We start from the raw sequence: 22,402 nt of genomic DNA on the forward strand, positions 1-22,402 counted from the left end.
TGAAATTATTTTTTTTTTTTTATTTATCTCGGGGCCCCGACTTATTATCTCGGGGCCCCGACTTATTATCACGGGGCCCCGACTTATTATCACGGGGCCCCGTTTTATTATCACGGGGCCCCGACTTATTATCACGGGGCCCCGACTTTGATTATCTCGGGGCCCCGACTTATTATCACGAGGCCCCGACTTATTATCACGGGGCCCCGTGTTATTATCACGGGGCCCCGACTTATTTTTCCTCTTTTTTTTTATGCCTCCGCCACGAAGTGGTGCCGGAGGCATTATGTTTTCGGGTTGTCCGTCCGTCCGTACGTACGTCCGTACGTCCGTCCGCTTTCGTTTACGCGATAACTTGAGTAATATTTACTGGAATTTTACCAAACTTGGTCCAAGTATGAAGTATGATGGGGCAATTATCTGATTAGATTTTGGGTGAAATCGGCTAAAGGTCAAAGGTCAAAGGTCAAGGTCAAATCCTGAAATTGTATCCGTTTACGCGATAACTCAAGACTGGATCGAGTAAATTTCACCAAACTTTGTTGGAGGATGATGTATGATGGGACAATTACTTGATTAGATTTTCAGTGAAATCGAACAGAGGTCAAAGGTCAAAGATCAAGGTCAAATCCTAAAATTTATCTGTTTACGTGATAACTTAAAACTGGATGAAGCAGCTTTCACCAAACTTGGTCCAAGGATGATGTATGATGGGACAATTAGTTGAGTAGATTTTTAGTGACATTGGCAAGAGGTCAAAGGTCAAAAGGTCAAGGTCAAATGCTACAAATGTTGCAATTTCCCCCATATCTATGCAATGCCCAAGGTATGTTCTTGAAATTTGGTGTGGACATGTACTACTGCGTAAAGATTCTCCAGAGAGAGTTTCATGTCATAAGGTCAAAGGTCAAAAGGTCAAAGGTTAGGTGAAAATGTTGCAATATCACTTTTCTTGCAAATGGTTCAATGTATCTTCGTGGAATTTGGTACATATGCATGTACTGCCTGGCAGGGATTATCTAGGGAATTTAGGGGTCATGGGTCAATAGTCAGGGGGTCAAAGGTCAAGGTCAACTCCTCAAAATTTTACTATTTCCCTCATATACTAGTATATGCAATGCTTGTATTATTAGTTTCAAAACTTAATACATATGCATTACCTAATGGAGATTCTCCGGGAAATTTCCAGCCAGAAGGTCAAAGGTTAAGGGTCAAAGGCCAGGTTTCAATGCCCCCCCCCCCAAAAAAAAAAAAAAAAAAATCTATTTTGTACCATCATCACACTCTTTCTTCATACCTTGGAAATTACTCAATGCATAAACTTCCCCCAAATTCCCCAAATATGTGTACCTGCACTCTTAGAAAATTATAGCAAACCCAGTTCAAGACATTTCTGACAAACATGTCATTTCAATATTTGGCAGTTATGTGAAACTGTCATGGATCACACATTGTGAAGACATTGTACTATACGCCTATTGGGAGAATCATGCATTATGGCGGAGGCATCAGTCGCCATAGCGACATTTCTAGTTTTTTTTTTTTTTTTTTTTTTTTTGATCTGTCAGAAAGCGGTGCGTCATTACACTTGAGCCAGGTCGTTTCGCGCAACGCCGTACTGCGCAGGAAGGCATGACGAATCTTCAGTTTATCGCGGTAAGATATCAAATTATCATCTATATAGGACGTTTTAGCGGCGCATTAAAAACACGTATTGTAGTCCGCTCAATTTTTACCGTTCAATATCAGAGCTTATACAACACCTCAGAATGATGTCGAATTGTGATTGGCCAAGAACATGTCACATGACATTCAATAGAAAATACCTATCAAACTCATTGAGAGTGACAGCCATACAATAGGCCCCTGGCATGGGCCTATTGCATGGCTCGAAGGTACTATAGCACGGCTTCGCGGGGGGCTACTAATGCATGGCCGCTCACAGAGTTCTGTGGCTCACACCCACCCGTAGCAAAGCGCCAGCAAACTACTTGTACATTGTACGTGCTGGCCGGCTGCGCTGCGCTGCCGGTAAGTCTCACATACCAGGCGCGGCGGAGTACTGCAAAATTAACGTGTACGCGCAGCTACTTTACCTAGCTAGTTGCATGTATCGCAGCCTTTACACCTACTGCTGTGTTTTTACTTTTGACTCTGATCTGCTACGTGGACCACAGTGATCCCAAAATCAAGACTTTCAAGTTGAGAAACCGTAATTTGATTATTTTTCTGTGTTTTTATACAAAATCATTTTCGGAAATAGACAAAGTCTAGACCTACTACTAGATCTACCGACATCTCAGATTGGCCTAACAGTCAGGCCTAACTCGATCTAACGTAAGCGTAGAATGGGTATAGACCCTGCGGAGTTTGTGATTCCTGTGACTGTGTGGTCGAATCATGACGAGTGTTTGAAAGCAGTACACAGGGTGGTTTACAATTCTCTGCCTGATTGTTACATTTATTTTTGGGCCTTCCTGAGTTGGCGGTCACTAAATTTAGTACTGTGATTGTGGACAAGGTGTTGTATAAAACGAATAATTTATGATTTTGTTCGTGCATCGGGGCACGTAATACCGCACTCGGCGCGAGATTCGCCACTGGTCTATTCAACGCGGCGCTACGCGCCTTGTTGAATAGACCAGTGGCTTATCTCGCGCCTCGTGCGATATTCGTGCCCTATGCACTCACAACTCATAAATTATTCGTATAATATTGAGCGAAACGCATAGTAGTAGGCCAGCCAAGACGATTTTTTTTACTTTGGACGGCAAAATTTGTTAATACTAAGTTTCCCAGCTGAAAGTCTTGCAAAAATACTGAAGTTTAGCGTACGGCCGGATGTCAAGCGCGTTTTTGCCGAAAAATGCCTTTTTTAGCCCAAAATTTGAAAGAATGTCAAAAATCACGATTTTTATTTTTTTATCGAAATAAGTATTGGTTGATAAGTAACTTTCAAACTAGAAATGTGTTATCTTCCATTTCAAGTTTAAAACCTGACTAATATACATTTGAATGTAGAATATTACACGCACATATATGGCGCAATGAAACATAAAACCGTGATTTACTCAAAATTGTGCTTTGTAAAATCTACCAATATTTCAAAGTTTTTTTAAGCTACCTAAATCAATCTATTCAAAAGTTTTTATTTTCTCGAAATATAATATATGTCCTGATATCTTATGCAGCAAAGAAATTATAAGATAAGGCGAAAGATAACTCGTTTTATGTTTTCCTAAATGGGACGATGTATTTTTACTGGACGCGCATTTTCAATGAAAAATCGAGTGTATAGCGTAGGCCCATATATATTGTACATGGTATATTGAGTGTAGGTATTTATCTTACATAATCGGCGAACACAATGGACAGGTTGGATAGCTGACTGCAAAAACCCTTTGTGGCACCTTGATATGACTGAAATGCGCTTATTTGCTCCCCCCCCCCCAAAAAAAAAAATACAGAGGGGTGGTCAGTAGTGTTGTTACCATGGCAACTGACCATTATTAGGTCACTCCCTGAAAATTTCAAATATTCATGATTGTAAAACGTGCAAGTGTTAAAACATGTTTTTTTTTGTGTGTGTGTGTGTGTGTGTGAAAATGTATCCATCTAACTAATCTATGTTTAACAATGAAACCTAAGAGTTATATACAAATTGTTTACTGTGTTTGGAAATGGTTGTCATGGAAACCGTGATAACAAATCACGTTTTACTGGGAGAAATTACGATACCAAATCTCCCATCCTGCATACTCACCCCTTCCCCCGAGAATGCTTGGGAATTCATGGTTATCAATACGATCCTATAGTTTGCATTCTCAGGCCCTGAAACGCAGCCCTGCAACGGATAGGCACGAAATCACTTTTACTTTTATAATGTTCTAAGGCGAGGTGTTTGCATTTTATTTTGATCTATCCTCCCGCTGAAGACTTACTGTTCCTTTTATAATGGTTGATTGTTTACATGAACGTTGTTTGGAACGCACACTTATTCAGCGATATCAGAATATTATGTATCCCAGATATTTGTGTGAAAAAGTAAGGCAAATATCACCCTCAAAAAAGAAAACAAGAAGTAAAAAGGAATTAGAATTGAAATGCGTACAATGCAAACAGCCTCATTTCCCCTTCCCATCATTAAGTCGGTTAAATCATTGATTCTGTAGTGCAGATTATATTTATCCTTGGCCAAGTTCTATGTCCTTAGAGCAGACATGTAAGTACAACAAATTGTTTGTTTGCAATTCGATTTTTTGTTGTTGCCATATTATCACATCTTTGTGAAAAAAAAAAAATCATTTTAGTTATCACCAACACTCCATAAATTCCCAGTCAACCAACAAAACGTACTACACAATGTGCACACGCCCGCAACCATCGTCTCAAACAGCGTTCACGGACTATATCAACACACTATGAAATACAGTAAACAGTAAACGAGGCAATTTCTCTTTTTTGAAATGATGATTTGCCATTAGCGTACATTTACTAGAATAGCAGATCTTGACATCTATGTTGCTAGTTACCAAAATGCTGATAAAAATACTATACACAGTAAGAACATGCTTGAATCCTGCAAAATATAAATAATTATTTGTCTTCCACAGTATTTCGTTTTGAAAGGTAAAGAACCTCAGTATCGATTTGTGGATATCTATAAACAAAAACAAAAATTCCATCTGAAAGCAATCTTCTAAAATGATTAAAAGCATTAAAAAAGAATGAGTCCTCATTGAAAAGGTTTATCATGAACAGGTCTCTGTGACATACATCCAAAGACTTTGAAAATCTACAATACAAATTGCGCTGACTACATTAACTGCATTAATAAACTCAATTTTTTTTTTTTTTTTTTTTTATGTGACACATACTATGTGTCCAACATCACAAACGTTACACCAGCTGGAAAAACATTTTTTTTTTTTCTCTAGGCAATATTTCAATATCTCTATCTTTTCACAGTTTGTGGTTACATATCTTAGCTAATTATGACTGTATGCTGTTGCATTGAACTTTCGTCACTGTACAACTGAATCAGAATGATGACTGCCACATTGTTTAGATTCTACTTTTAGTCTGATATTATTTTTGTCTTCTGCAGACCAGTGTGATAAGATATCTGTACCGAGTATTCGTCTCTTATTGAAGAAAAAAAGAAATCACCTCTCCAACACGCGTGGGTAATGCTTCCTTCTAATACTTTCCCTTATTCCAAGTACCAGAATACATTGCTGGGGCCCTGAATAGCTAACATATATTACAGTATTACCAACATTATGACAATTATGGCACTTAAAAAAAAAAAAAAAAAAAAAAAAAAACTGGCTTAACATACATCTTGACCAGATCATATTCTCTTCACTACATGCTTCTTGTACTTGGTGTTTGGATTTGAAACCTATTATTTATGTCTTTTATATCTTAAACTAGAAAAAACATGCTCTGTGCTATTTCCCTTCAGATTCACCAACTGTTCCTTTGTGAAGTTTTCTCTTTTTAAGCACTTCAATGTCCAGTTTTTTCTTTTTTTTTTCTGACCAACGTCTTATATTTTCCTCCATCTGATGAAGAAAGGCAAAGTTCACTTCCCTTTTGTTGACCCCCCCCCCCATAAAAACAAAAACAAAAGACATTCCAATCTGACAGGATTAAAATGTTGGCGTTTGGGCTCCAAAGGAAATAACAGATCAATTTCCATGACCTACTAGTATGCGCTTGTAACTGTGAGTCTCAAAGGCATGGTATAGTTTTGGTTGAGATGGAGATTCAGACTTCAACTTTTTGCAAGCAAATTAAAAACAACCTATGAAATATGAAAGAACATCAAATTCTTAAAGTAATTTGAAGTTTGTTTGATTAAAGTTGTTGGTTTTGAAACGATCGAGAATTTTTTTAATAAGTGACACAGAATGATTATAATTAAAAGTGGGTGCCACCTTTTATTAGGACCTCTTTGTTTTTGTACATCTCAGCCTTTTCAAAACCATTTTTTTGCTAAGAAATTTGGAATTCCTCTTGGTATTGTTTACTCTTTAATATTTCATAACAGGGTTCTCATTATTTCACAAAATCTCCATCTCAGCCCCCATCTCAACCAAAAGTAGACCATCCCTCATCCCTATAATGCTGCAATCAAAATTGGAAGAAGATCTATATCAAGTCATATTGTAAATTCTGTTTGCCAAGTAGTGTTGTGCACATTTTGATATCAGGCCTTGTTTTACTTCATCACTAAAGAAAAAAAAAAGAACACAAAAGATTAGAAAAGAAGCATTCAATCTGGATTAATAGAAATTCCTAATATATACACAAGTCTTTAATATGTACAGCTGTATTCAACTTCTATAATAGTCCTGAAAGCACATTGTGATTACATTTGAGAACTTTAGATGGATGCATTCCACATGTAAGTTCAGGTTCTAATGACATCCTTCATACGGAATCTGGATGCCAACCGGATAGCCTGGCAGGGTTGTTTCTGGAGAGAGAGAGAGAGAAAAAAAAAAGAAAGAATGGTGTATCTGTCTTTACTTGATGAGGAAAGTGACATGGGCATTTTAATCTCTGGTGAAGACACAGTGACATATACGCTAAAGATATACGGTTACTTGATTTCCTCCATACGTAGTGTGTCCTTAAAACGGTAAAGTACCAGGTATATTTTATACAGTAGATCCTAATTGTAGCAATTTAACCATGAGTACAAAACGAAATATAAAATGTAGGAAATTTTCATGATCCAAATATCCAATTCTTTCCATTAAGCTTTTTATTCCATTCAGAAGAATTTCAAGGTAGTGCTTGCCTGATACTGCAACTGGATACATTCAACACTTTCGTGCATATAATAACCCCGTGACCTTTCACATCAATACCCTCATAACTAATGAAAGTCAAATTGATTAGAGGTTATGGTAACTTTGCCATCCAAAGGTAAATACAATACCATGGTAGCAATGCTCTACAGTCAATAGAAATCAGGGTTTGCATGTAATTTACAATCAGCAGCAAAGTCACAACAGAAACTAAAATGCTAAAAGGCCCAGATAATTATATCTTCTGTATAAAACCAAAATTTGAAGATGATCTGCTGAGTACATGTTAAGTTATTGCAAGATGAGAATAGGACAGATGTGCCACGGTGGGAATGGATGACTGCAAGAACATAAAGACTCCTGCAACCTCCTTTTGACAGAGGCTCAAAAAAAAATAATAATCAGCGTTAATTCATATGTGAATCTTGGTTGTTGGAGTGATTGACTACATGCATATGCAGTACTGCATTCATTTAGCAAAACATGCTTTAATTTTCTGCCCAATGAACGATCGACAGTCAAACATTTGGTGAAGATGTCAAAGGGTTGACAAAATATTCCAACCTATTTGGGGTTTACATTTTACATGCATTATTGCTTACCTCCCGTATTTTTTTCGAAATAGAGTACAGAATGCACAGATTAGAAGTTGGTAGTCAGGACATCTGTCTCTTTCTTTTTCTCTCTTGTCCGTAGTTGGCTGTGGTTTGCAGGGTCCATTTTGTCCACTTTGTGCTAATTCTGGTCGAAAATATGATTAATGAAAACTTGAATAAATTATCATTTTTATGAGTAAAACAGGATACCTGTAATTATACTGCAACCAAAAACAAACACATTCATCATGAAAGAGAATTAATCATCATGATCTCATGAATCCCTTAGTATGAGATTTTGGATCTTCAGGTCACTGTCAACATTAATTTGTATTACATGTAATACATTAATCATGTCATTGTTATTATCATCTTTGATGCTCTAAAGCCATATCTTACTGAAAATGAAATATCTGGATGGAAGTCATATTGACACCTGTAATTCCTGTACACAAATATTTGATTGTATCATGCTCTCATTTGTATGTGGATTAGGATATGATTTCCTTGCATAAATCGATTTGAATTCATGAGACAATAATTATTCCTAATTTCAAATCGTTGACACTTACTTGTGAGCTGGAAAGGGCATTTACATCGCAGTCAAGACATCTATCTCCCCCTCACTCTAGTGGATGTGATCTCAAACTCAGCATGTCCATTTATTGCTGACACCTTGATAAAAATAAAGAACAATAGATCACAGCATATATTACCCTTACGTCATACTTAACGCAACGTAATAATAATGGAAAGTAAATTGATTTGAGACTACAGACGTATTTTCATCTGTGCACACATTAAACACTTGTGCCACCGCCATTTCCAATTGACATGGTTGAGAAATATTCCATTACATATAATATCTTACTTGATTACATTTATGTTTGATTTTTATATCATCTCCTCTTCAGTGGATAGAATACTGTTCTTTCATATGATCCTCTACAATAGAACATGCAATGAATTTACAAGAAAACAAGAATACACATTTGATCATAGATTTGCTCCCCTTTGTATATAAATGGAGATACAAAATTCTTCTCCTCTCTTTGTTTGCAAAGTACTTGTACATTGTACTGTAATGCAACTGTCAAAGTGAAAACATGCTTGTTACAATTTATTCAAATGGAATAGGAATATTTAACACTTAATGTATTTAGATTTGGCATTATTTTCAACTGGGCACTTAACTGATACATTTGATAATCAAACACTTAGTAACTTAGTATTTAAAAGATATTTCACACATTTACCATTTCTTACCTTCTGATTGTTCTGAACTTTGTTGCAGGTAGAAAGAGCTTAGATTTTGGCAAGTCAGGATATGTCTCTCTCTGGCGAAGTTTGAAGACAAGACTCAGTCTTTCCACTTGTTGGTACATCTAGCTGAAAACAGAAATCAACATGACTCAAATAATTTTTTTTTTAAATCTTTAAAGCAGAGCATTATAAGCTTACAGTGAACAAAAAAAAAAATAATCTGAAATTTGATTGTTTTGAAAAGATATCTTGGCATTGACATATTTTTCTTTATTCCCCATGCAAATCAATTATAACTATAGATATATCTCTTTCATTGAGAGGTGATTTTTTTTTAGCTTTTTGAAAATTTAAAAAAGAAGAAGAAAGATATTCAGGTTTCAATGAGTCAGTATAAACGATCCATTAAAAATGTAAGATTTACATTTTTTTTTTCAAATGAACCTTTGTTCTATGAGACATTTACATGAGAAGTTGGTACTTATGAGTAAAGACATTTCTAAATAGTTCCTTTTTGACTAGATCTATTTGTAAACTATTATACACAGCCCACACAGCCCAGTCGCTGTACGTAGGTACGTCGCGACAGTGTACTTACAGCGTCTGGTCGGGCTATTTATGAACTAGAAGAGTACATGTAAATGATTCACAGATTAGGAGAGGTTGGCAGTCAAGACTGAACACTTTCTCTTTCTCTCTCTTTCGGGCATATTCAAATGGCAAGATCACTTATTTCTTGTAGACTAGCTTTTATATATAAAACACCTAGGCCTAAATCCTAGACTCTTTTTCTAAACCCATGTAGGTCTACAGTACCATAAAGAGTGGAGTCAACCTTAAACCTCTGCTCTAGAGACTAGTATTAGTGCTAATGTTAGAGCTAATGTTAGGATATTCTAATGTTAGATCAAGATAGAAATGTTAGATCTAACGTGAACTTTTACTTAGATCAAAAGTTAGCCTAACGTTAGATATATAAAATATATGCATAGATTTTAGAACCTCTAACCAATGCTAGATGTCTAAACTTAGGTCTAGCTAGGTCTTGTTAGCTGGGTCTTTATAACAAAACTGCCTAGATATCTAGTAGGTTACTAGACCCAGATCTTGACTAAGGTTAGATCCTAATTCTAGACGCCAGCTATTTATACTTCAGACCCGCTAGATTTTATACATGTCTAGAATTTGATTAGACTCTAAACGTTCGCAGATCTAGTCTACATAGAGCTTCTATACATGTACACCTTCTGTATAGAATACAGTCCCTTGCCCTGGACCTGGCTCTAGCCCTACAAATACATCTAACGACGTATACGTTAGTAGTAGTGGGCCTGTACTGTCTATACAACTGCTAGTTCTAGTGCTATTGTGATTAGGGCCTAGCCCGATTGAATAATTGTTTTGGGTTTGGCATAACTACAGGCGTAGCCGTAGGCCTACATACATCTAACACTGAACAGTAACCCCTAACGATAGCAAATGTCGACAGTTAGAGAGTGTAACCGTTAGATAGATTAGACCTAACGTTAGACGAGGATTCAGTCTAACTGCATGTGATGAGGCCATAGATTAGAAATCTAGATCGAACGAACAAGACACCTAAATCTAGACGTAGACCGATAAATGTAGGCCTCTTTTCGCACCGTGTCAAGACGTGCCTTACGGAATACTAGTAATCGGTGTTCCACTAACAAGCACCGCCGGCACGGTCGGGCGGCGGCCCGGGGGTTGGTAGGCATGCCCACGGGATCGGCGCGATATACAGTCATAAGACATCGGCCTAACGTTAGATTCTACTAGCGCTTGAACTTTGATATTTACGAAGTCTCAGATCAAAGGTGTATATCTAACTGTTAGATCAAAACAGATTTTAAAGTTCCCTTATACAGTGCAATAAAGAACTATGTATTTATTCACTAATTTATACTTACATTCGAAGGAAATTGTCCCTTTCTCAGTCACCACGTTTCCAACTCAACGACCGAAACATGCAGCTCTCGCGCGAGAGATTTTACCTGTAGCTAATTGACGTACGCACACGTATTAAGTATTTGCGCGCACACAAGCCGCGCAGGGCTACTGGAAAATGCTCGAAAATGCATTTTCTGAGTTCCAACATGTTCAGAGTTTTTATTAAAAGTAAAAATTTCTTCAAAAAAACTAGAAATGATATTGACACATTCAATTAAAGAAGCATTTGTAGTTTTATAAAACATTAAATTACTTTTGGAAGATCATCTCATTAGCTTGGAAAAACAAACTTTACAGAACGTTAATTAATCTGTGAATATTATTTCGAGAAAACAACACCCAAACATTTGAGAGCCCCATATATGGCTGTACAAAATGACCTTTTAAAATGCTAAGGAAACACATTTAAATTGCAATTTCATTAAAAGAGCCAATTGAAACTCAGGATCTTTCAAATATGAAGTGACTGCAAGCAAAAAATCAAAATCGTGATTTTTGACATGCTTCTGAATTTTGGGCTAAAAAGACATTTTTCGGCAAAAGTACGCTTGACATCCGGCCGTACGCTATTCCTCAGTATTTTTGCAAGACTTTCAGTATGAGAACGGAGCATTAACAAAAAATGCCGTCGAATCCTTATCTAGAGCCTTTTTTGAGGTTTGGCTGGTCTACTATAGGCCAACGTACCTGTATTAATTCCCCATAGGCTACCGTTGTTACTTGCCGTTCAAGATCATACCATATCTGTCTCGTACGGATCGTCTACTAAGTATATGCGCGAGCGCTTGCTGAATGCGCAAACACTTGCTACTAGTGCGCGTCGTTTTTGTTACAATTCACAAGCGCGCAAGCATTTTGCTAGTTGTTTGTTTCATGTACGCAGTTTTAGGGGCTTCCCCTTTTCAGCGCTGGGATGTGACTGCCGAGTCAACATCAAACAGCGTGTTTCTACAGAACCCCCAATTCCGGGTCTATCGGATTGTATCCGATAGAGGGGGCTGTAGAAACACACCAGTAACGGTTTCTTTCCGATGCAGATTCCGATACCGATTCCGCTTAACTTAACCGTCTAATGAGGTAGTTCTTTCCGGGGCAGTTTCCAGTGTCAGCGCTGTAGAAACACGCCAGGTTCAATAATCCGATACTGACCCGGAAGACAATCACCAGTTTGACATACACGTGTACGGTGATGTGGCCATGACTTTTATGTGCATGCATGTTGCATCTATTTAGGATCTCAACGTTGAATAGTAGGGTGTCTCCAACACGTCCGAGTATCAGGTTCTAACGTTACTAGTCACAATTTGCCTCAGATTTGACAAACTTGTAAAGAAAATACTCTGAATTTTAACATAAAGAAAAGACACACGAACAGGGGCAGGGGTGTTATTTACACAGCGGCGCTGTAATTTTAAAACCAAGGCAACTGACACTAGAATGTTAGATCTAACGGTTAACCGTTAGTATTAACCGTTCTAATATTCTCTAACACTGTTAGGCCTAATACTTTTTAACGTTAGATTCGAGCTACTAGAACTTATACTTCTACGAGTACGACTTTTAAACTTGTTACATTCTAATTGACAATACTATACTAACTAGCGCTAACAATATACCTACGTGTGAGATGCACATAGAATCTACAATAGGGGTCTATTAAAAATAGATATTCTCTAGGCCCAATACTTTTTAGTTCGGAAAAGACAAACTCTAACATTAAAGTCTAGCATTAGCAAACTAGTGTTTAATAGGGTTTGTTGTACGAACTTTTTGTTGTTATTCTAAAGGTTCGATACTAGATTCTAGTTTGTATTAATCCGACAAAGAATCAAATAGAAATATGGATCTTGGTAGGGCCTATAAAAATACGACGTTTCGTTAGTCCGAAAATGAAAGGAAATTCAAACATTCATTTACTGAGTATCGAAACATTTGAAGCACATTTTGTCAATCCAAAAGTGGAAAAAGTGAGTCCACTTGGGGTGTAACGTTAGAATATATGTCTAGTTAACGTTAGATTTTTTAGAGGCAATGTGCCTACCTAACAAACTTTACGGTACCGTAGTCCGTACGTTACAATCAACGCTATCTAACTTCAGTCTAACGTTAACCGTTAACTGTTTTGTTAGGCATCCTATAAACAACGGCTAGGTCTACTTCTGTTCTAAAATCTAACGTTGACTTGGAATATAACCAACAGTTCTTTAATGTTCCATAAACCCGAGTTTCTACCCGAATTAAATCCTACCTGCCCGAAAAAAGAGGTCTAACACAATTAACAATCAACTTTAGCCTTCGCGTTTAATAGGCCTTTGTTCTAACGTTACTTATAAATACAATGACACACAGTCGATCCTTTTAGTTGTAACGTTAGGCCGTTTGTGTTTTTAAGACTCTAACAGTTAGACTACAAACGTTTTAACTTGTTAAGTTAGAGTGGTTCTCTAGGTCTAAGTTAGGGCCTAATTTAAAGGGGCCCTGAAATTCAAATGCATATTGATTTGTGTTCATTTAAAATACCCTCAAGTTCTCAACACCACTTTTGTGGTGAAACGGATATCTAACGTTAGAAACATTCCATTTATTTTCAACGACTTTTTCTCTTTGATTATTCTTCAGATTAACGTTATAGACTCTACTTGGGAACGCCCACAAAAAAAACAAAAAAACAACACCTTCCAAACTAACACGTTACAAGTTCTAACGTTAGATCTACTTTAAGACATAGGCCTATTATTATTCCTCGTCTGTCAGTCATTGGTAAAGACAGTATGTAATGCAGTACGTCTACTGAGATATTTAACAAAACTAACAATGTAAAAAAAAAAAAAAAACACCTTCTAAACTAGTTCTAGATTGACTTTAAGACATTTCTAATCAATCAAAAAAGAGCATATTTAGGCCTAGTATAATATGGAATGTTTCTTAGAGCCACCCTTATATTCCCAAGAGTGATGTTTTCAAATAAAATTGGATTTTAGGGCCCCTTTAAGAACGTTAGTAAAAGTAGGCCTAACGTTAATCCTAGAACGTTAATGTTGTATAATGTGGAAATCACTAACGTGAATAGTCTAACATTAGACTTGTAGTAATAAAGTACCGGTATTTAAAGATAGTATCCAGTCGCAGTAGGCCCAACGACTCTTTACGCCTAACAAGTTAAAACGTGTAGGCCCTAATCTAATCATTTTTTATCTTAACTTGTTAACGTTAAATGTTAGACTAGAAATATGCCTAACGTTGGGCCTAGCCCAACAGTTGAGTAGGAGGTTCTACATCTACTCTAGAAACTAGTTAGAATTGAACTTACAGAACTCAGTCAGACGCGACAGAAACAGAAGCTTTGTCTCTGTGAACTGCTGTTGTCTCGTCACATGTGATAATCCAGTTATAAAAATCCAACCTTCAGATCCGTGAAAAAATTGACGAACCAAATAATTGGTAGAAAACAAAACTAGTTTCTAATCCATATAAACGTTGGAGCTAACGTTAGAGTAGGTGCCCTAACGTTAAGTTAGATTAAAACAAATTCGTCCAGCAGCCGGTCGTAACTTGTACCCACACTAGGCCTGTCCGGCTAGTGCAGGCCCTGTGCTCAGTTTCGTTCAATCGATGATCGCATCCGCATCATGTTGATCATCAGTAGATGCTTGACCCGGGCTAGGGCCCACAATGCACCAGCCAACTTTCCAGACATCCGGTCACACCTGCATTCAGGTGGAGAATCGGATTCAATCCGATTATGCGCTTTCTGTAGAAACAACCCGGTTCTGCGTTAGCGCACTGTTTGATTACGCGCTTGCAAATGCTAGGTCTATCGGATTCTCTGTAGAAACACGCTGTTTGACGAGTAGAAGCCGGGTAATTTTGTGCAGTTTATGCTTGCTCTACTTGATTGTATTGACCGATTCGGGTTCGTTGAGGGCAGCAGACATTTTATGGCACTGGGCGCAGCCATGAGCTCAAATTGCGGTGTCTCAGCCGACCCCCCCTGCTCTCCCCCACCCCACGGGCAACATGTTTATCGCGCACCTGTAACAAAGGTTCGCGCACTAAGCAAGCATTCGCGCACTCAGTACGAGATGCCCATTGGCTAAAACAACCATGCATCAGTTTTTCATTCTGCGCGCGTGAGAGGGGTGGGGAGAGAGGAGGGGGGGTCGGATGATACACCGCAGTAATGGCGCTGCCCATGCCAAAAATACACATAGCGCGTCACAGAATCGGTCAATAGATGATAATAATTATATTGGATGGCCTTGATTCATGGAATACCAGGGAATATTGCACTCGTTAGGGCCAATATTGCACTCATCTTCGATTCGTGCAATATTGGCCCTAACTCGTGCAATATTCCCTGGTATCCCATTCATAGCCATCCAATATAATATAAATATCTCTTTCGTGTATACCTTCTACTTCAATAACGTAGACGACGGCAATGACAATAATTATCCCCACTGCACCGTGACCAATATTGGTGACGTCCCAAAGGTAAGCAATATTAGGGAGCTTTAGATTTTCGCGACGGGGACGTTCAGAGGAAAACAAAAAAACAAAAACAAAAAAACTTGGTCTGAGGATGCGGAGAATCGCGTACTAGTATCAAAGTCGATCTATTTATATAGCTCGCGCGCCTGAGTTTTCACTACGCGTTCTGGGCTATTTTTACGTCCGCTCAGTTAACGAGAGCTACTCCACTTGATGCACCGATCATATGGGGCGCCATTTTATTTTTTATACGTTGCGTCTCAGCGTAATCTAAAGCTGTTTTTCAGCACGACGCAGAGAAGAGGAGAACGTCCAGCTCAAGCGTCGTCTCAAAAGTCCCCGCAGCAAATCTAAAGCTCGCACTATAGCCGGGTTCACACGTACAAAATAGCGGGATGACGATCGCGCTCCATATCTCGAGATTTTTTGCGACCGTTCACACGCTCCAAATTAGCGGGATAGCGATCGCGCTCGGAATCTCGAGTTTTTTGCAACCGTTCACACGTTCACACGTTATCCCGCTAATTGCCGATTGAGATACTTAGTAACAGCCAAACCTGCAAAATGGGTCACACAGCGCCCTTCTCTATAATCACTGCCTGCGCGCTCTTCCATTTGTCCATTGTTTTTTTTTTGCGCATCAGTGGTGTGGTTCGCGCGCTGTTGTTGTGGTTCGCCAAAGAGGTGAAAGAGGGGAAGTATGATGGGATATAAAAACTCGAGATTCTAATCCCGACCGTTCATACGTACCGGCGCGGGGCAAATTATCACGCTAATTGAAGGAACTAGCGCAAGATTTCTTGGGATTAGCATCGTGATGCTTATCGCGCTAATTTTCGGGGGGGGGGGGTTTCTGTCCACACGTGCAAAAAACTCGAGATACCGATCGCGATGCAAATCTCGAGATTTGTATTCCGCTAATTGGTGTACGTGTGAACCCCCCTTATAATAATATAGCGCGTAGCTGCGCGTAATGAACAATGGGGACTGCGTGTGAGCTATGCTCGCGCCCGAGTAATGGACTTTGGTAACGACATGGCGCCTGTAGATCACGGGACCAGCTTTTGACCAATCACAGGCTTCAAATCTCATAAGCCGAAAACCGAGTTGGCCAGACTCTCTTTATAACAGCACTGCCTCCGCTGCTGGACTACGCCCTCTTCTGGTATAATCTCTTTGGTATAGGCCATAGAGCTCTATTATACGTACTAGAGTACGGACTCGTCATACGCGCGCAAGGCTCTGTGATCGCATGGAGCACGTTCCGCCATTACTAAGAGTGGCAAAACTTCAGTACAGTACGAATCGGTTGTGTATTAGCAATGTACCGCTGCGTTGACAACCGGGGTTGACAACGCCGGATTTGCTCCTTTGCAAGACGTACACGCGATGAAAATCAACGATTTGAGTGATAATTTGATAATCTCATTCACAAAACCACGCGTTTCGCAACATAATTGCTATTTTTAATGTAAATTAAAGCTAAATAATTATCTCCTCAGTAGTGTATCAATTTTCATACGCTGATTGTTCATAGCGGACATTCAAGTGCAGCTACGCATGCATAGCTCTGATTGATCGAGTGGTGAACGCGACTTGGAGATAACCCCAGGGGCGTGAATCAGTGGCATAGCTAGCATTTCTCCAGTAGGGGGCACTGGGGGCCTCGCAATTTTGTAGGATTTTGCAGCATATTTTTTTTTTCCAGGGGGTGGGGATGGAAGGCACATGGTGGCATACATTTTTTTTTTTTTTGGGGGGGGGGGGGCAGGTCTCCAATACCTCCAACCCTAAAAGTCCTGTATTAAACAATGCGTGTAAAAGGGGCTGTTTTTCACGAACGGGCGATGTACGCGCGTATGTGAAAAGGGTAGCAAAATCGCTGAAATCAGAGGAAAAGGCCATACTTTTACAGAAGTAGCTAGGCTACTTGAAAAAAGGTAGCTTAAGAGTGAATTTGGTGTATTTTGAGATCAAAGGATCATTACTTGTACACACACGCACACACGCGCGCGCGCGCACGGGTGACACAAACACACACACATACCTAACAAACATAATACACACACATATACATCCATAACACATCCATAACAAACACAAGTAGGCCTACACACACACATGTACACATCCAACAAACACAAATACACACACACACACACACACACACACAATTACTGAAGGCCCCCACCTCAACCTTAATTAGGAATACAATAATTTGAATGGGACTTAGTGAATATGCCTGCACACACAAACACACACACACACACACACTCACTCTCTCTCTCTCTCTCACAAACAAAGTCCTGAACATATCACACAAATGAATACATGTACTACAGAGTATTTATATTCTATGCATTTAATCTTGTCACATTCGACTTAAATCATAAATGGTTGTTAGAAAATCTGTAATACAAAAAACAACATTATTTAACATAGCAGTACGCACTGGCGATATCGTCTGCATGCACAATTTTGGCAGATGCAGTGCGCGTGCATATGCACTTGCCACTCTTAGTAATGGCGGCGAGCTCTCCATGCGATCACAGCGATTTAAATGAGTACGCCCTCTAGCGATATGTAAATACAGCTCTATGGTTTCGGCAGACAGTACGTTCGAGCGAGGTTTTGTTTCTCAGTTTGTTCGGGGTTTTTAAGTTTGCCGATTGCGGCGAGTTGTTCAACAGGCCTCGCTTTGAAAGTATGGAATATATCTTTGAATTACATAGACTATTATAATATTTGCGTTGCATTGTCGAGTTCACATAAGGCATGTACAGTTTGCTCTTTGCCCAGCAGTTCATCCAATATGTCGAAAAGTGGACCGATCTGTGCCCTCGTGTATTTCTGGGTGATGGTGTCTTTCATGGGGTCGATAAAACTGGTCGGTGTCCTCTACCCGGAGCTACGGCTTAGTTTTCAGGCGTCAGCCGGCGACATCGGGTTGGCTATTGGCGTGATGAACGTTGTGATGTTCGTTCAGGGTAAGACGTGGCCTTATCAAATTTGTCAATCACTGCGCATATTTATGTATCACTCTTGCTGAATCGTACCGTAGTGTGTGTATTTGGATATCTCGTGGCCCAGTGAAGAGTCTTCAATTGTTGGAGAAGAAACCAGTGCCTTTCTGCACGTAGTAAACCTATTCCATTTTTTTTTTCTGCAATGCGATTAGCATGGTTAGCGCATATTATGCGGTAATATAAATTTATTTTACGATTGACATTGTTAAATTTCGTAAGAGAATTGCAAATAGTGCACTGAGTTATGGATATTTACAGTATGACATTTTCATTATTACATTGATTATCATGGATTTATCGAGTTGAAGGAGAGTTTACGCGGTTCCAGTGCATCGCTCGTTTCATCTCGTCTGCTTTGAGCTCATCTTGAATTCAATTCAATTCATATGATTTTATTTCCATATAAAGTATATGACACAAAGCAATATACATAACGCTTACATGAGTGCATAATATTTTAAGGAACTTTGAATCACATAACTTTCAAGAAAACGTGGATACAATAATTAAATAAAGCAATACAATCGTATTTTTTTTTTTAAATACAATCGTATTTTTATGCCTCCGCCACGAAGTGGTGCCGGAGGCATTATGTTTTCGGGTTGTCCGTCCGTCCGTCCGTCCGTCCGTCCTTCCGTCCGTAATGAATTTTGTGGACAGCGTAACTAAAAAACCTTTTGAGGTATCCTAATGAAACTTATCATGTATGTGTATTAGGGGGTGAAGTTGTGCCTATCAACTTTTGGGTGCACATGCTCAAGGTCAAAGGTCAAAAGGTCAAGGTCAAATACGTAAAATTTCACTATTTCCACCATATCTATGCAATGCCTGAAGATATTTTCTTGAAACTTAGTGTATACATGTATTACCCAATTAAGATTCTTTGGTGAAAGTTTGGGGTCATGAGGTTAAAGGTCAAAAGGTCAAGTAAAAATATCAAAACTTAACTTTTTTCTCTGTATCTTGGAAATTGTTCAAGGTATCTTCATGGAACATAGTATACATACATGCACTGACTGGCAGTGAATATCTAGAGAATTTAGGGTTCATGGGTCAAAGGTCAAGGGCAACACTTCAAAATTTTACTATTTCCCTCATTTATGCAATGCCAGCAGGATTATCTTTTCTTTTTTACACTTGGTGTATGCATGTATAACCTAATAGAGATTCTCTGGAAGCTTTCTTTTTTCTTTTTTTTTTTTTGTTTGCCTCAAAGGTCAAAAGGTCAAAGATCAAGGGAAAGTGCTGAACTAACTTTTTCCTCCATATCTCAGAAGTGGCTCAAGTTATTTTGAAACTTACTACGTATTTATGCATGTTGTGCCTGACAGTGATTATCCTATGAATTTTAGGATCAAAGGCCAGATGAAAATGGTAACAATGAACTTTTCATTATAGAAATTGCACTTTTTCTCCATACCATGATAATTACTCAATGCATAAACTTATGAATGGGTCAAAGTCAAGTTAAAGTCCTTAAATCCCCAAGTACATGCTCTCCTATTCATTCAGTTAAACCTAGGTCAAGGAAGGTGAACATTCAACACACTTGTGACAAACTTGTCATTTTAATATTTTGCCAATTTTGTGAAAATGTCATCACACATTGTCTGCATGTACTATAGACCTATTAGGAGAATCGTGCATTATGGCGGAGGCATACCAGTCGCCTTAGCGACATTTCTAGTTTAACTCTATATGGAAAAGAGGAATTCACAAGAGAAGCATAGCTTGTAAAATTTGTGAATTACTCTAGGAGATGAGGGCATCTCAAGATCTGTCAAGGACTCCATGTATGAACATTTTGAGATCATGACGTCTTTGCAACGATAATCAAAGGGGATGGCTAGTAACTGATCAGTGGGAATCAATGGGAATGCTGGGGGATGATTGTTTCAATTCTTGTGGGATTCATTTAAGAGTACATTATATATCTATTGTTGTGTGAAAATTATTTGCTTCAGAATGGTCTCATATTCAAGTAATGTGCAGTTTAATGTTTCCAGGTTAGCATGCATGTACAGTGACGGGGCGATCCTTAACTGGCCGTTAATGGCCCACGAGTTCGAAACTAGACAGAACAGGCCCTCGAGTTTGACATTACGTACACGGAGCTTAATGTGTCGGTCTCGTAGGCCTTTTCTGTTGGGTGTCTGTTCTGTTGGGCCTTGTTTGCACAGTGTCGGACTCATGAGCCATATTTGCCTAGTGTCAAGCAAATGGGCTGTATGTCCTGTAGGCTGTGTGATTCATGGATGTCGAACTCGTGACATGCACCTGTATAGATTAATTACGTTGTGGACACCAGTCAAACAAGCCGCACATGTTTTTCTCTCTGCACTAACCTTTTCCTTTAACATTTATATCTCATAAAGCAAAAGGGACTCACACTTCATTATTCATACAGACGGCGGTAAGGTGTTGTCAAAAAGAACTTCGAAATATTCTCTAAACTGTAGAAAACTAGAAATGTCGCTGTGGCGACTGGTATGCCTCCGCCATAATGCATGATTCTCCCAATAGGTTTAGATAGTACATGTGGACAATGTGTGATAACATTTTCACAAAATTGGCAAAATATTAAAATGACAAGTTTGTCACAAATGTGTTGAATGTTCACCTTCCTTGACCTAGGTTTAATTGGATGAATAGGAGAGCATGTATTTGGGATTTAAGGACTTTAACTTGACTTTGACCCATTCATATGTTTATGCGTTGAGTAATTTTCAAGGTATGGAGAAAAAGTGCAATTTCTGTATTGAATAGTAAATTGTTACCATTTTCATCTGGCCTTTGACCCTGAAATTCATAAGATAATAACTGTAAGGCAGAACATGCATAAATATGTAGTACGTTTCAAGATAACTTGAGCCACTTCCGAGATATGGAGGAAAAACTTAGTTCAGCACTTTCACTTGATCTTTGACCTTTTGACCTTTGAGGCAAAAACAAAAGAAAAAAAAAACTTTCCAGAGAATCTCTATTATGTTATACATGCATACACCAAGTGTTACAAAAAAATAATCCTGCTGACATTGCATAAACATGAGGGAAATAGTAAAATTTTGAAGTGTTGCCCTTGACCTTTGACCCTTGACCTTTGACCCCATGAACCCTAAAATCACTGCAATCACTGCAATCACTGCAAGTCAGTACATGTATATATACTATGTTCCATGAAGATACCTTGAACAATTTCCAAGGTACAGAGAAAAAAGGTGAATTTTTAATATTCTTACTTGACCTTTTGACCTTTGACCTTTGACCTCATGACTCAAACTTTCACCAGAGAATCTTAATCGGATAACACTTGTATACACTAAGTTTCAAGAAAATATCTTCAGGCATTGCATAGATATGATGGAAATAGCGAAATTTTATGTATTTGACCTTGACCTGTTGACCTTTGACCTTGAGCATGTGCACCCAAAAGTTGATAGGCACAACTTCACCCCCTAATACACATACATGCCAAGTTTCAGTAGGATACCTCAAAAGGTTTTGATAGTTACCCTGTCCACAAAATTCATTACGGAAGGACGGACGGACGGACAACCCGAAAACATAATGCCTCCGGCACCACTTCGTGGCGGAGGCATAATAAAACCGTACACTATGTTGTTGTTTTTTTAACTGGCATTTCGTAAGTTCTGACATTTTTTTTTTTTTTTTGGCTATAGTTTTCACACCTCTTCCATTGATAGAATTCCTTGTAGTTGTATCAATGATTGTGCTTTTTTTTTTATCTACATACGTTTTGAGAATGTGTAGCGCAAATGGCCTTGTGTTCAAGCAGGAAGGTTGTCTGACCTCCCTTGTTGAAGTAAGTATATGCCTATAATAAAAACCCGAAAGGCCCAAATGCACATTCGCTTCTGCAGGTTGGAAATAAAAAGATATAGCCAACACAAACCAGTCATTAATTAAGCAGAATTTTTCCATTGTTGCCTTTCAGCCCCCGTTGTAGCATATGTTTACAAACGGGTTAAGGTTTTCTACAAGAGAGTGCTTTTGGTCGGTGGGACTGTTCTTCCTGCGCTCGGTCTCGCGTCTGCCAGCTGTGTCCAGAACAGCTCACTCTTCACCGTTTGTCTTGCCATTGCAGGTAAGCAAGAGATGTTTAAGATTCTTCAGAAGAAAAAAGAAAAAAAAAACAACAACAACCCGGGAGATTGTTACATTCTTTATAAGAAGGATGAAGAGATGTTTTGTCGTCAAAGAAGACTCTGCTCTT

General features: G+C 38.7%; 1 long non-coding RNA gene across 2 annotated transcripts; it reads right to left on the bottom strand.

Moving 5' to 3' along the window:
• Window positions 1-5,818: 5,818 nt before the first annotated feature.
• On the bottom strand, window positions 5,819-14,039 carry LOC140227195 (uncharacterized). Of its 2 annotated transcripts, XR_011901022.1 has the most exons (5): window positions 13,962-14,039; window positions 8,684-8,806; window positions 7,990-8,092; window positions 7,424-7,562; window positions 5,819-6,484 (listed from the first exon to the last, which is right to left on the bottom strand). It is a non-coding gene; the product is annotated as an uncharacterized lncRNA (long non-coding RNA). The 2 variants fall into 2 exon arrangements; XR_011901021.1 differs by lacking the exon at window positions 13,962-14,039 and having other exon boundaries at window positions 8,684-9,002.
• Between the last annotated feature and the right edge of the window lie 8,363 nt (window positions 14,040-22,402).

Source organism: Diadema setosum, chromosome 4, assembly GCF_964275005.1.
Source record: "Diadema setosum chromosome 4, eeDiaSeto1, whole genome shotgun sequence".
In the NCBI taxonomy this organism is placed as follows: Eukaryota; Metazoa; Echinodermata; class Echinoidea; order Diadematoida; family Diadematidae; genus Diadema; species Diadema setosum.